Raw genomic sequence first — 14,897 nt, 5'->3', positions numbered from 1 at the left:
GGAGTTAGGGAAGTATGATTCCTCTTGCATTCTTTACAGACTGTTCAGTTTAGACAGATTGCTGTTATTTTTGCATTGTTTGCATGTGTTTTCTTCTTTAATGATTCTATTTGAGGATAGGAGTATTAAATATGCAGAGGCATTTAGTAGGAAAAATCAAATTATAATTTTAGTGATCTTCTACAGTAGAGTATGATAAGGTTTAGCATGGATTTATACTATCTTATCTCGCGAGTTCTTGTTGAGTTTTGTTTCGATGAAGTTTTTAAGAACTAGGGAAACCGTGATATGAGGGGAATTAAGGAGACACGAAAGCTCAAGCTTGGGGATGACCAAGGCATCCCTAGTTAATATTCCAAGAAGTATCAAGCATCTAAGCCTTGGGATGCCCCAGTTGGCATCCCACCTTTCTTCTTCAACAATGATCGGTCAGTTTGGTTGAACCTAAGTTTTTGCTTCTTCACATGATATGTGCTATCCTTGCAATGTCATTTTATTTTGTTTTGCTTGCTGTTTGAATAAAGTACCTAAGATCTGAAATTTTATTTATGAGAAGGAGTCTTCACATAGTTACATAATCATTCAACTACTCATTGATCTTCACTTATATCTTTTGGAGTAGTTTGTCATTTGCTCTAGTGCTTCACTTATATCTTTTTAGAGCATGGCGGTAGTTTTATTTTGAAGAAATTGTTGAACTCTCATGCTTCACTTGTATTACTTTGAGAGTCTGTAAACAGCATGGTAATTTTCTTTGGTTATGAATTTAGTCCTAATATGATGGGCATCCAAGAGGGATATAATAAAAACTTTCATAATAAGTGCATTGAATACTATGAGAAGTTTGATTCCTTATGATTGTTTTGAGACATAAATATGGTGATATTAGAGTCATGTTAGTGAGTAGTTTTGAATTTGAGAAATACTAGTGTTAAACTTTGTGATTGTCGTAGCATGCATGTATGGTGAACCGTTATGTGATGAAGTCGGAGCATGATTTATTTATTGATTTTCTTCCTTCTGAGTAGCGGTCAGGGGCGAGCGATGGTCTTTTCCTACCAATCTATCCCCCTAGGGGCATGCGCGTAGTACTTTGTTTTGATGACTAATAGATCTTTGCAATAAGTAAGTGAGTTCTTTATGACTAATGTTGAGTCGATGGATTATATGCTCTCTCACCCTTCCACCATTGCTAGCCTCTCTAGTACCGCGCAACTTTCTCCGGTACCACACACCCACCATATACCTTCTAGAAAACAGCCACCATACCTAACTATTATGGCATTTCCATACACATTCTAAGATATATTGCCATGCAACTTGCCACTGTTCCGTTTATTATGACATGCTCCATCACTGTCATATTGCTATGCATGATCATGTAGTAGACATCGTATTTGTGGCAAAGCCACCGTTCATAATTCTTTCATACATGTCACTCTTGATTCAATGCACATCCCGGTACACCACCGGAGGCATTCATATAGAATCATATTTTATTTCTAAGTATCGAGTTGTAATTCTTGAGTTGTAAGTAAATTAAAGTGTGATGATATTCATTATTAAAGCATTGTCCCATGTGAGGAAACTATGATGGATACTATGATTCCCCCACAAGTCGGGATGAGACTCCGAACAAAAAAGGCCAAAAAAGTGAGAAGACAAAACAAAAAAACAAAAAAATGAGAGAAAAGAGAGAAGGGGCAATGCTACAATCCTTTTACCACACTTGTGCTTCAAAGTAGCACCATGATATTCATGATAGAGAGTCTCCTATGTTGTCACTTTCATATACTAGTGGGAATTTTTCACTATAGAACTTGGCCTGTATATTCCAATGAAGGGCTTCCTCAAATTGCCATAGGTCTTCATGAGCAAGCGAGTTGGATGCGCACCCACTTAGTTTCTTTTTGAGATTTCATAAACTTATAGCTCTAGTGCATCCGTTGCATGGCAATCCCTACTCAGTTACATTGATATCTATTGATGGGCATCTGCATAGCCCCGTTGATAGGCCTAGTTGATGTGAGACTATATCCTTCTTTTGTCTTCTCCCCAACCACCATATTCTATTCCACCCATAGTGCTATATCCATGGCTCGCGCTCATGTATTGCGTGAAAGTTGAAAAGGTTTGAGAACATCAAAAGTATGAAACAATTGCTTGGCTTGTCATCGGGGTTGTGCATGATTTGAATATTTTGTGTGATGAAGATGGAGCATAGCCAGACTATATGATTTTTATAGGGATAACTTTCTTTGGCCATGTTATTTTGAGAAGACATAATTATCTTGTTAGTATGCTTGAAGTATTATTGTTTTTATGTCAATATTAAACTTTTGTTTTGAATCATGCAGATCTGAACATTCATGCCACAATAAACAAAATTACATGGATAAATATGTCAGGTAGCATTCCACATCAAAAATTCTGTTTTTATCATTTACCTACTCGAGGACTAGTAGGAATTAACCTTGGGGATGCTTGGTATGTCTCCAACATATCTATAATTTTTTATTGTTCCATGCTATTATATTATCTATCTTGGATGTTTTATATGCTAGTTTATATGATTTTTGGAATTAACCTATTAACCTAGAGCCCAGTGCCAGTTTCTGTTTTTTCCTTGTTTTTGAGTTTCACATGAAAGGAATATCAAATGGAGTCCAATTGACCTGAAACTTTACAACGATTGTTTTTGGGCCAAAAGAAGCCCATGGGGTACTGGAGATGCACCGGAGGAGTCTTGAGGCCACCACAAGGGTGGAGGGTGCCCCACCCCCCTAGTGCGCGCCCTTCGACCTTGTGGGCCCCTTGTGGACTCCCCTAACTTGTTCTCGACGCCAACACCTCTTATATATCCCCAAACCTCCAGAACAGAACCAAGATCGGTAGTTCCACCGACGCAAGCCTCTGTAGCCACCAAAAACAAATCGGGACCCTGTTCCAGCACCATGCCGGAGGGGGGAATCATTACTAGTGGCCATCTTCATCATCCCTGCACTCTCCATGATGAGGAGGGAGTAGTTCACCCTCGGGGCTAAGGGTATGTACCAGTAGCTATGTGTTTGATCTCTCTCTCTCTCTCGTGTTCTTGATTTGGCACGATCTTGATGTAGCGCGAGCTTTGCTATTATAGTTCGATCTTATGATGTTTCTCCCCCTCTACCTTCTTGTAATTGATTGAGTTTTCCCTTTGAGGTTATCTTATCAGATTGAGTCTTTAAGGATTTGAGAACACTTGATGTATTTCTTGCATGTGCTTACCTATGGTGACAATGGGATATTCACGTGATCTACTCGATGTATGTTTTGGTGATCAACTTGCGGGTTCTGTGACCTTGTGAACTTATGCATAGGGGTTGCACACGTTTTTGTCTAGACTCTCTGGTAGAAAATTTGGGGCACTCTTTGAAGTTCTTTGTGTTGGTTCGAATAGATGAATCTGAGATTGTGTGGTGCATATCGTATAATCAAACCCGCGGATACTTGTGGTGACATTAGTGTATCTAGGCGAAATTATGGTTTTGGTTGACGTGTATCTTAAGGTGCTATTTTAGTACGAACTCTAGGGATGTTTGTGACACTTATAGGAATAGCCCAATAGATCAATCAGAAAGAATAACTTTGAGGTGGTTTCGTACCCTACAATAATATCTTTGTTTATTCTCCGCTATTAGTGACTTTGGAGTGTCTCTTTGTTGCACGTTGAGGGTTTGTTATATGATCTAATTATGTTACCATTGTTGAGAGAACTTTCACTTGTGAATGTATGAACCCTAGGCCTTGTTTCCTAGCATTGCAATACCGTTTTTGCTCAATTTTGTTACTTGCTACCTTGCTGTTTTATATTTTAAGATTACAAAAACCTATATCTACCATCCATATTGCACTTGTAGCACCATCTCGTCACCGAACTAGTCCACCTATACAATTTACCATTGTATTGGGTGTGTAGGGGACACAAGAGACTCTTTGTTATTTGGTTGTAGGGTTGTTTGAGAGAGACCATCTTCTTCCTACACCTCCCACGGATTGATAAACCTTAGGTCATCCACTTGAGGGAAATTTGCTACTGTCCTACAAAACTCTGCCCTTGGAGGTCCAACAACGTCTAAAAAGATAAAGTTGCATAGTAGACATCAGCCCTCCACTTCAAGTACAATAGGGCAATGACACTCTTCTTCAAGGTCTTAGGGGAAGATGGTGGAATGCTGCTCGGGGGGCACCAATAGCGACGGCGAGGCCGTCGGCGGTGAATTTTCCCTTTGCCATGCCCGTGATGCCTCCAGAAGAGGTGACATCTCCTCCAGGAGGAGCTCAAGGAACAATGACTATGACGAGCTGCCGCACCGGGTCAAGGAGGAGGAGGAGGAGGAGGACACCGACTAGGTTCCATGACGTTAGAGCTCGCGCCTCCTGAGTAGAGGCCTGTGGGAGGCATTTTCTTTTGTTCGATTTCCTACATAAGTCATGAGGGGCCTCGCGGGGGGTGTGTAAGAATCATGGCACTTGCGCCTTCGTATTAATGTTTCCAACTCATGTTGCTTTCGCGTTTCTCGCTTGGGCACAGGTCCCCTTTTGTTCTTGTGATGGCTCAGTGCTCTACTTTGACAGGACCCAGTCCACAAGCAAGCTTCAGCCGTTGCTGGTATCTCGAGTCGCAATGTCGTGGTCAAGGCCATGAGGTGAGCGACCCAATGTCCGGTAAGATCCCCTGAGACGCGATGCTCAGGAGGTCCCCTTTGGCGCGCGAGCGGCCCTCGTACGACTAAGAGGGGGGATTCCTTGCCCGAGCGAGGTTGCGAGAAAATAAAGTGTTTAGTGGTAAGGCTCATGCTGGCATGTGTGAGATAACTTATCTTGGCAAGCCCGTGGTCCGTGGCGGTTCTTGCGTCGTGAGGGCGAGCTTCTCTGGAGCTTTCGATCTTGCGCATGTTTCTTTCTTTGTAATGAATTAAGGTAAACCCCATTAGCCTTTTGCGAGCCAGGATGCTGCTTGATCACGGTAGGTCCATGTTGGCAAGGCCGCTCGAGGTCCTATTTCCCGAGGCTCCTGTGTATTAGTTAGTTACAAAATGCAAGGGGCGGCGTGTGCTTGCTGATCTACCCATGATCGTACAGCGAGAAGACGAAGGCACTAAGGACCTGGTGAGGTGACGTGCACAGGGCCAACTCGCGAGCCAGAGCTCAGTCTCTTAGATTTATCAACATTGCAGGGACGGACCCGAGCACGGGTGCCACGCCTATAGCCCCATCTCGTGGGAGGTTCAAGGGGAGAGCTAGCAACGCGCAAAGCCTGCGGAGGTGACTCCGGAGGTGATACATCGTCAGGTGCAAGGTTAACAACCATAGTAGCTCATGAAAGCATAACTCTCTAGCCCTGCACTTAAACTAGACTACAAATCCGAAAAAACACTAGTTTTGGCCCATAGCGAAATAGATTTTTTCTTCTCCACGGACTCCCCATGCTTGGCGCCATAGGCTTTAAGACTTTTGGCACTAGGGAATCATACTTTGATCAGATCCGTGGACAGGCTACCGAGGTCAAATCGGATTATGGACTTTTCCAGCTAAGTGAAAACGCACTTCACTACTAGCAAAGAAGTCAGTTTTCGAATTCATTCCTCGCTGACCGTGCGTCATCTTCAGTTCACGATTGAGGCTCGTCGGTAAGCTTCACACAGGACCACCCCTCATAAGGCCGGGGCATCCCCATCGGCAGCTTTAGCCGTGGGTGGACACACTTGGCATCCATCATAACCCACTTGCTCTTGAAGCCATCGGCCTTCTTCCTGGTCTTCGAAATCGCGTTGGCCTTGCCGGCTGCGATGAAGTTGGCGCACCCCGTGGTGTGGCCTTCGTTGATCCGGAGGTAGAAGAAGTGGCGTAGCAATGGCATAGACGACATCACCCCAACGTACACCTCGCAGTAGAAGGCAAAGATGGACAAGAGAAGAGCGGAGTTGGGATGGAGATGAAGAGCCTGTAACCCGTAGTGCTGGAGGACCGCGTAGAAGAAGTCGGAGAAGGGGGGAACGAAGCCGGCGGCCATGCTGCCCATGAAGAAGGGGTAGAAGAAGCTCTTCGGGGCTTCGGGCACGACGGAGCCAGCCCGGAGCACGGTCTCCCCCTTCTCCTTGTTCTCCCCCGCCGTCAGCAGCTGCATGATGGCAAGGTTCTTCACCGAGACATTGGGCGCCTCCAGGCCCGACTCGTACCAGGAGGGCGGCGAGTCAACCTTGGTCTTTCGGGGCACCATTGTACAAAAGCTTGGAAGGATAATGGAGCAGCTCTCGAGGTTTCGGAAGCAAGGGGCGAGAAAGGGGATCTGGAGCAAGGCGGAGGAAAGCAATGAAGACGGGCGTGGTCCGCGCCAGTCCTTTGTCAAGTCGGGCAGTTGCCGAGGCTGCATGGGGAAGCGGAGACGCCTATGTCCAATCAGTCGCCATGCGTCGACTAAGGCCGCAGGCTGTTGGGGCCCGCGGCGCTCCACACTTGCCTGTTAGCTTCGCCTCGAAGCCAAGCCCGAGCGCTCCTTGGGCCCGGGGGCTACTGTCGGCGTTCTCGGAACGGGCGTCCCCAGACTTGCCTCCCTGCGGCCCGGGGCGTGGCTCCTCCAGCGGCCCCGTATGGCCCATCTTCACAAGCAAACACCCAAGACCCTCGTGAGACGGACGATGCAAGACCTCCTCAGGGGCGGCCTCACCAGGCTGGCTCACGAGGGATGGAGAAATCAAGGCAAGGAAAACCTCGCGAGGTTCCAATGACGTAAGCCATGACGATCAAGACCAGGCGGGCGCCAGCAAGCGCAGTGTCCTCGCTTCCTCTTTGGTGCTAAGGAAGCAAGCACAGGCGAGGAGTTCCAAGGCATGAGGCAAAGGTTTCCATATTGGTGCAACAAGACCAAGACCAGCAGGATGGCAGGACGAAGGTCAGCGTGGAGCCAAAGATGGTGTCACCACCAGAGCCTTTGGTAGGAGAAGACTACTTTTGTTTGGATAACTTGTACTAGTTGTCTCCCTTCGAATTTGGCTGTTGTAGGATCCCTTCCCGCTTAATATTTGGGAAGAGGACCAATGCCACTATAAATAGTACTAGCCACCACCATAGTAAGAAACGGGTTTGCAGGGGAGAGAGGATCCAGATCTTCCTCAAACACACAAGCTCACCAACCACAAGAACACCTCTCCTTAGAAGGCTGCTCTTCCCTTGTAACTGTTCATCCACGGCCCAAGAGGCAATCCACCACACCACACTGGAGTAGGGTATTACACCACAAAGGTGGCCCGAACCAGTATATCTTGTGTCTCATGTTCTCTGGGCCCGGTGAAGCTAGGCTGTGAGATAGTTGAGTGTGCGAGCTAGAGAGGGGGGAGATCTTCCTGCGCACCCTAGTGTTCGAACCTCAAGGGTTTTGCCGGAACCCGAAATCCGACACCGAAGCATGTGCATGTAGTTTAATTTTGAATTGTGCACCTGAAATGGCTAGAAACCCAGTTTAATGTATAAAATGTCCAAATGAACCTTGAATAATTCCAATTCTTTTACGACACACATATAGTTGCATGTTCACTGCAGATAAAAGGTCTAGCAATTCAAACAGCGTCCATCGTCTCTGTGACCCCATTTTGTAATTCAAATCAAGTAGGCCCCACATAGTTTATTATCACCAACTATGTGAGATGTAGCACAAAATATCTTGGAGCACCGTCGGTGTATATAGTACGCCTATGGCTTACACGAGAAGGTGCATTGTCTATAGTCCACAGCCGGCATGTCAAGCACACTAGCTCGCTCCCCAAAAACTCCCGCCTTTGCATCCCTCACAATCTCGAAAATATCTACCGCCTGGAACGTTTTAATGTTTGATAGCACACAATTAGTATGTGCGGACCGTGTGCGATGTCTGTTACTCCCGCTCTGCTTCGGTTCCTTGATTCAAATTTTTAGTAGCCCCGGCATTTTACTCCCGCCTCTGCATCCCTCGCAATCTCAAAAATATTTGCTCACCCTTGATCCAAATTTTCAGTAGCTTCGCCTTGTTACTCCCGCCTAGTAAAATTTTCAGTTGCTGCAGTATTTCCTCAAACACAACCTCCGCTCACACACACACAACCCTCGAAACCATTGGTAGGACGCCGCCATCACCGGCGCCTCCATCCTCAACCTCTGCCTGTGTGCTGGGGTGCTCGAGGAGCCAATGGCCAAAAAGAGGTTTATCATGGCCTTTTTGCCCGACGCTGGCGAGGTGGCCGCCGAGGTGGCCCCGTCGTCCTCCGCGGGCCCGATCCACCATCGCTGGTCCACCGATCCGCCCGCTGCCCCGCCCCTACGCCGGTTCGAGGACTTACCCGCCCTCCCACGGACCCGACAGTCGACGAAGTCCTACCTCGGGGTCCAGCAGCGGTGGTGGGGGACGTGGGTCACCGAGATTACAGATCGAGAGACCCACACCCGCCGGTGGCTCGGTAGCTTCCACACGGCCGAGCTCGCGGCCATGGAGTACAACCGTTGGCAAGTCTGCTACCATGGCACAGCGGCTAGGCTCAATTTCACCTTCGGCACATGTTTGGTCGACCTCGTTCCCCCGGAGCCAGGGGTGGTGAGCTCGGCTATGGCGCGAGATGACCGCGAGGCGTGGGAGCGCCTTGAGGCCGAGGCCGCCAACGAGGCCTACATGCAAGAGCTCCGCCGGCAGCACCCAGAGCTCATGGAGGTGGAGCGGGCGATCTTTGCCGACGCGAAGGGCGATGAGGTTATCGCGCTCTCCACTGATGACGAGGTCGAAGGCGGCGAGGACGGCGGTGCGGAGGGCAGCGAGGTTATCTCGCTCTCCTCAGATGACAAGGTTGAAGGCGGCGGCGACGGCGGCACGGAGGGCACTGAGGTGGGCCCCGAGGACGAGGAGCTCGACATGGACGAGTAGAGGAGTGCCTTCCCCAATGACCCCGACGACGGTAATAGCCCGGACCTGGCTCGCGACACACCGTACATGACGAGGAAGGATTGGCTCGACCTCTACTTCGATCGAAAGTAGTTTAGCTTAGTTTAAATTTATGTTTTATGTTTGCTTATGCAAAACTATCTATTTTATGTTTGAATGCATGCTACTTTCGGTTGAACCTGCTTTGAACTTGATCAAATTGAAGTTTACAACCTTAAGTTTAGGGGATCGACTAGAAAAGGCCAAAAAACACTGGAGTAGGGCAGCGAGGTTTTCTAGTCTTAAGGTTTTTAGTCCTTAACTTCTTAAGGATCGCCTAGAGATGTCCTTATGACTTGTTTATTTCAGTTCTTCACAATGTGATGCTCTATATGTTCAACTATTTGCCATGCAGTTCAATTTCATCAATAACAGTTTCAACAATACCACTATGAATTACGATTTTTGGTTGATGTTAAGGATATTGCAGTTAACATGCCTTTTCATTTTTCAATTGTTGTTTAGCAACATGCATTATACTAAATGACTAAATATGCAATCCCAGGCTACATAGCAACAAGGAAGAGTGTTACCTTAATGTTCTGATGATGTCTATATATACATGTAATAAAATCTTATATAATGGGATGGATGGACTGTTCTACTACATCATTTTTCAATTGTTGTTTGGCTTCTAATATTAACTTGGTGCTTTTAGGTTCATATATCATTGCCAAAGATCCACACTTCGACCCTTTATGCGTATGGGGCAATGAGATATTCATGAACCAGCATCAAGTGAGGAAACTGATAAACATTGTTATTGAAATGGGTCAAAAGATGTCAATCGAACTATTTGTTTACACTTTATGCAAGACAACAGTGAACTGCAGGATTGTAAGTAAGAACAATGTAGCCTTCTTGTTACTGCCTGTAATGAGTTGTGTTAGATGACATTGTACAAAGCTTTTTTCTTTTGCAGTGGATCCTAAAGTAGTTTACTCAAGATTACCTCTCAAACTACATGATTGGCGGCCGGCCATCACAAGGAGTTGGACTAGAGTCCTGCATGCCTTTTGCATCCAGGAGAGCACAATAGGGCCATTTCGCTTCACCTTGTTTAGCAACTGGAATGTATGTCGCCACTTTCTTTACCATATGTAATAGTACAAGTATAGAACCCTGGTACACCATTCTTTATTTGGTGCTTATGTAATTCTTAAACATATGTACCTATGAATCGAATAATGCATTAGTTGTTTGAACCTGATGGATATGAATAAAGTTGTAGCATACATTCAAATTCAAATTCAAATTCAAATCTGGTAAAATTTGGAAAAGCAGCAATTAAATTAGGGTGAAATTACGCTCTCCAGGTTGTTACGGCACACACGGTTGGTAAAACACAAACGTTTGTGATATGCACCATAATCTGAGACGGTTCACAGAGAGGAAACGTGTGCAAGCATGCACACAGTTGTCGTTCGCAAAGCATGTGTGATGTCAGACACTATCACATACGGTGTGGGAAAACTAAATGTGTGTGATTGTCTACCTATCGTACACGGTTTATAATCATGAACTGTTTGTGATGTGCTAGGCATCATAAAACTTTTAGTCTGAAAACCTTTAGCTTTAAGAACTTCCAAGATTGGTTTGCGGTCAATTATATCAAAAGCTTTCTCAAAATCTAATATTAGGACAATCACTTCTTCCTTTGATTTATGACATTGGTGCAAGTATTCATAAGCCCATCCTAAACAATCATGAATTGCTCTTTCCTTGAGGAAGCCATACTGGTTGATATGAACCATTGAAAGAATCACTTTCTAGAGTTTGTTAGCCAATAATTTGGTGATGAGTATTAGGCAACAATTCAGAAGAGAGATTGGCCTGTAATCATTGGCTGTTTAAGGTGTTGGCCCTTTAGGAATCAGAGTGATGTATGATGTGTTGATGCTCTCCATAGAAATTTTTCCATCATGCAACTCATTGATTAGTCTGAAAACATCCACTTTGATGATATCCCAGCAGGCCTTGAAGAACTCATTATTGAAACCATCTGGTCCAGGGGATTTGTCATTTGGCAGTTCTTTAACCACTTCATTTATTTCCTCTTCAGTGAATGGGAATTCCAAGTTATGAAATACTAAAGCATCAGGGATATGTTCAAATAAGGAGACCAAATCTAAATGCATGGGAGTTTTCTTAGATGTCCCCATTCTTTTTTAAAGCTTCACACAGGATTGTTGCCTTCCCAGCATCATCTGAGAGATCTACTTGATCATCATTTTGAATGAGAGCAATATGGTTGTGTCTATGATTAATGGTAGCCTTTGTGTGAAAAAAAATTGTATTCTCATCACCAAATTTTATCTCTTTAATTTTACCACTTTGCTTCCAGTAGATCTTTTGATTTTTGAGGAGGGTGAATAAGTGTTCCTTGAGGATTAATCTACAATTCCACTCAAAATCTCCTAAATCGCTGAATTCTTCAAAAAGGTCTAGCAAGAATATCACCTCATTTACAGATGTTGTCGGCGTTCTGGGAACGGGGGTCCCCAGACTTGCCTGCCTGCGGCCTGCGGCATGGCTCAAAGGGGGGCCCAGCGTGGCCCATCTTCACCAACACAAACCCAAGACCCTCGTGAGGGGCCAAGCCTCGCAGGGCGGACGACACGGAGCTTCCTCAGGCGCAGCCTCGTCAGGCTGGCTCACGAGGAGGCGGAGAGATCAAGGCGGGGTACCTCACGAGGTGCCCGTGACGCAAGCCATGACGACCGGGGGCGCCAGGCGGGTGCCAGCCCGCGCAGTGTCCTCCCTTCCTCTTTGGTGCAAAGGGGGCGAGCGCAGCCGCGGAGTACCGAGGCATCAGGCAAAGGTTGCCATTTCGGTGCAACGAGACCAAGACCAGGAGGACTACGAGACGGAGGTCACCGTGGAGCCCAAGACGGCGTCATCACCAGAGCTTTGCGCAGGCGAAGACTACTTTTGTTAGGATAGTTGATACTAGCTATCCCCCTTCAAATTAGCCCGCCATTGTTGGCTCCCTTCCCGCTCGATATTTGGGAAGAGGACCAGGGCCTCCATAGATAGGACCAGCCAACCATAGAGCCAAGAGAGCGGGGGCCGGGGGGATCGAAGGATAGAGAAGATCAGAAAGAGAGAGAGAGAAAGGTGACTGAGCTCCTCCCAGTAGTTCATCGCCCCAGCCAAGAACAGACCCTCGTGAGGCTGTTCTTCCTTGTATTGTTCATCATCATCAGCCCAAGAGGCAATCCACCACACCACACACTAGAGTAGGGTATTACACCACAACGGTGGCCCGAACCATTATAAACCCTGCGTCTCTTGTGTTGTTCTTTCCTTAGTTTAGATCCTAGCAAGGCGGAGGAGTGCAGGTAGGTAAGAGGCGAACTCTCCGCGCTCACCCCAGTGTTCAAACCTCAAGGGTCTGCCGGAACCCGAAATCCGACATTTGGCGCGCCAGGTAGGGCTGCGCCGGGATTCGTCTTCCACCACCCCGTTCTCCTCCAACCATCACGCCCATGTCTGACGCTTGTCGGGCCCGCGCTGAGCGCCAGGCCGCGCTTGCTTCCCACGTCGCCCAGACGGCCCCTGTCGGCGGGGGTCCTCGCCGTTCCCCGTCACCTGCCGTCAACGCCACCACCGGCCCGGCGGGGGACGAGCAGCAAGCATCGTCCCAGCATCCGTCCGTGCGGCAAGACGGCCGCCCCGCAACTCCCTCGCTCACCCCAGCTGGTTCTTCGTCCCGCGCGCTCTGCGCGCCCATGGAGGCTCGAGCTGCACTCATCGCGGCGAACGAGCTCCTGTGCTACCATCCCGTCGACGACTTCTATGAAGAATGGCTCCACCACGTCGCCGAGCTCGTCCGTGCCGCAGGGGGCTCTCCTGTGCCGTCCGTTCCGCTGCACCGCACCCCGCCCCGCACGGGCAATGAAGCTCTGGCGGTGCCCCGGCCGCCTCCTCCTCAGGAAGGCGCCATGGCTCCAAGGCGTGTGGCCCCTGGGCGGAACCCGCTCCGTCAGGCGCTAGCGCAGCAAGAGCAGAGCTGTCAAGAAGTCCCTCGCCCACAAGAAGTTGCTCGAGCGCTCCCTGCTCCAGCACGCCGCGACCATGCTCCTGCTCCCGCGCGTCAAGACCCCGCGCTGCTCCCAGCTGCAGCGCGTGGGCGCATGCAGGACCAAGCTCCCCGTCATCCAAGGCCTCCCGTGGCCACAGCAGGCTGCCGCGCCTTCACTACCGAGCTACGCAACATCGCATGGCCCGGCAAGTTCAAGCCAGACTTGCCTCCTCACTACGACGGCACGGCTGACCCTGCGGAGTTCCTCCAGCTCTACGAGCTGGGCATCGAAGCTGCCAACAGAGACGAGAAGGTCATGGCGAACTAGTTCCCCAAGGCACTCAAGGACGGGGCCCACACCTGGCTCCTGAACCTGGCTCCAGGCACAATCTCCTCCTGGGACGAGATGCGCACCTGCTTCATCGCCAACTTCCAAGGCACTCCCGACCGGCCACCCACCGTGAGCGACATGCGCCGCATCAAGCAACAGCCCGGGGAGACCCTACAGAAGTACATCCAGCGCTTCAACAACGCACGCCTCAAGATTCCCAAGGTGACTGAGGAGGCCATCATCTCGGCCTTCTCCGACGGCGTGCGCGATGTCAAGATGAAGGAGGAGCTGGCGATGCATGAAGACCTGTGCACTTCCTTGGAACTGTTCAACCTGGCAACCAAATGCGCCAGGGCCGAGGAAGGGCGTCTCTCCCTCCTCGAGCTGCCTGCCGCAGACCCAGAAGAGAAGAAGCCCAAGGCCAAGGATGTGAAGCGCAAGGGGGCTGCCGTGCAAGCGGCAGAACCAGACACCAAGCGGGGCAGAGATCAGCCCGAACCTTCCAAGGGCAGCCGGTACTGTGTGTACCACGACCTCCACACCCACAACACCAACGAATGTCAAGAGCTCCGAGCCGTGCGAGAAGGAAGGATCGGCCGTCGCCCTGACCGCAGTGACCGGGGCTACGGCCGAGGAGGAGGAAGGAACGCAGGACGCTGGGAAGACCGTGGCCCGCGCCAATGGTGGCGCGATCAACCTCGTGAGGATCGCTGGCAAGACCCGCCTCGCGAGGTAGGTAGAAGGCAAAATCTCCGCGCGCACCCCAGTGTTTGAACCTCAAGGGTCTGCCGGAACCCAAAATCCGACATTTGGCGCGCCAGGTAGGGGTGCGCCGGAATTCGTCTTCCACCACCCCGTTCTCCTTCGACCATCGCGTCCATGTCTGACGCTCGTCGGGCCCGCGCCGAGCGCCAGGCCGCTCTCGCTTCCCGCGTCGCCCAGACGGCTCTTGTCGGCGGGCGTCCTCGCCGTTCCCCGTCACCTGCCATCAATGCCGCCACCGGCCCGGCGGGGGACGAGCAGCAAGCGTCGTCTCAGCATCCGTCCGTGCGGCGAGACGACCGCACCGCCACTCCCTCGCTCACCCCAGCTGGTTCTCCGTCCCGCGCGCTCCGCGCAGCCATGGAGGCTCGAGCTGCGCTCAACGCGGCAAACAAGCTCCTGCGCTACCGTCCCATCGACGACGTCTACGAAGAATGGCTCGACCGCATCGCCGAGCTCGTCCGCGCCGCAGGGGGCTCTCCTGCGACGTCCGTTCCGCTGCACCGCACCCCGCCCCGCGCGGGCGACGAAGCTCCGGGGGCGCCCCAGCCGCCTCCTCAAGAAGGCGCCATGGCTCCAAGGCGCGTGGCCCCTGGGCGGAACCCGCTCCGTCAGGTGCCAGCACGGCAAGAGCAGAGCTGCCAAGAAGTCCCTCGCCCGCAAGAAGCTGCCCGGGCGCTCCCTGCTCCAGCACATCGCGACCATGCTCCTGCTCCCGCATGTCAAGACCCCGCGCTGCTCCCAGCTGCAGCGCGTGGGGACATGCAATACCAAGCTCTCCGCCACCCAAGGCC

Source organism: Triticum urartu, chromosome 6 (assembly GCF_003073215.2).
Source record: "Triticum urartu cultivar G1812 chromosome 6, Tu2.1, whole genome shotgun sequence".
NCBI lineage: Eukaryota > Viridiplantae > Streptophyta > Magnoliopsida > Poales > Poaceae > Triticum > Triticum urartu.
This window is presented reverse-complemented; position numbering follows the sequence as displayed.